Genomic DNA, 507 nt, shown 5'->3' with positions numbered 1-507 from the left:
AGGGAGAAAGAGAGGGGGAGGGAGGGATAAAGAGAGGAGGAGGGAAAGGGAGAGCGTAAGAGAGAGAAGTAGAGCACATAAGTGTGTGTGTGTGTGTGAGAGAGAGAGAAAGGGGGAGGGCAGTGAGAAAAAGAAAGTGATAAAGCAGGAGAAAGAGAAAGAGATATAGATAGGTAGGTAGAAAGGAAGAGGAGGAGAGAGAGAAGGGAAAAGAGAGAGAGAGAAAGAAAGGGCGAAGTAACAGAGTAAGAAAGACAGAAAGAGATAGGGATCGAAATAGAGAGAGAGAGAGAGGGGGAAAGAGAAAGAGAGAGGGAAAGAGAGAGAGATATAGAGGGAGTGAGAGAGAGGGAGAGAGAGAGCGAAAGAGATATATATATATAGAGAGAGAGCGAACGAGAGAGAGAGACAGAAAGAGAGAGAGGGAGAGAGAGAGGTGGAAAGAGAGAGATATATAGAGAGAGAGTGAGAGAGAGAGAGAGAGAGTGAGAGGGAAAGATATATATA

The sequence above is a fragment of the Octopus bimaculoides genome, chromosome 2, assembly GCF_001194135.2.
Source record: "Octopus bimaculoides isolate UCB-OBI-ISO-001 chromosome 2, ASM119413v2, whole genome shotgun sequence".
NCBI lineage: Eukaryota > Metazoa > Mollusca > Cephalopoda > Octopoda > Octopodidae > Octopus > Octopus bimaculoides.
The sequence above is the reverse complement of the archived record's forward strand: the minus strand, read 5'-3'. Positions refer to the sequence as shown.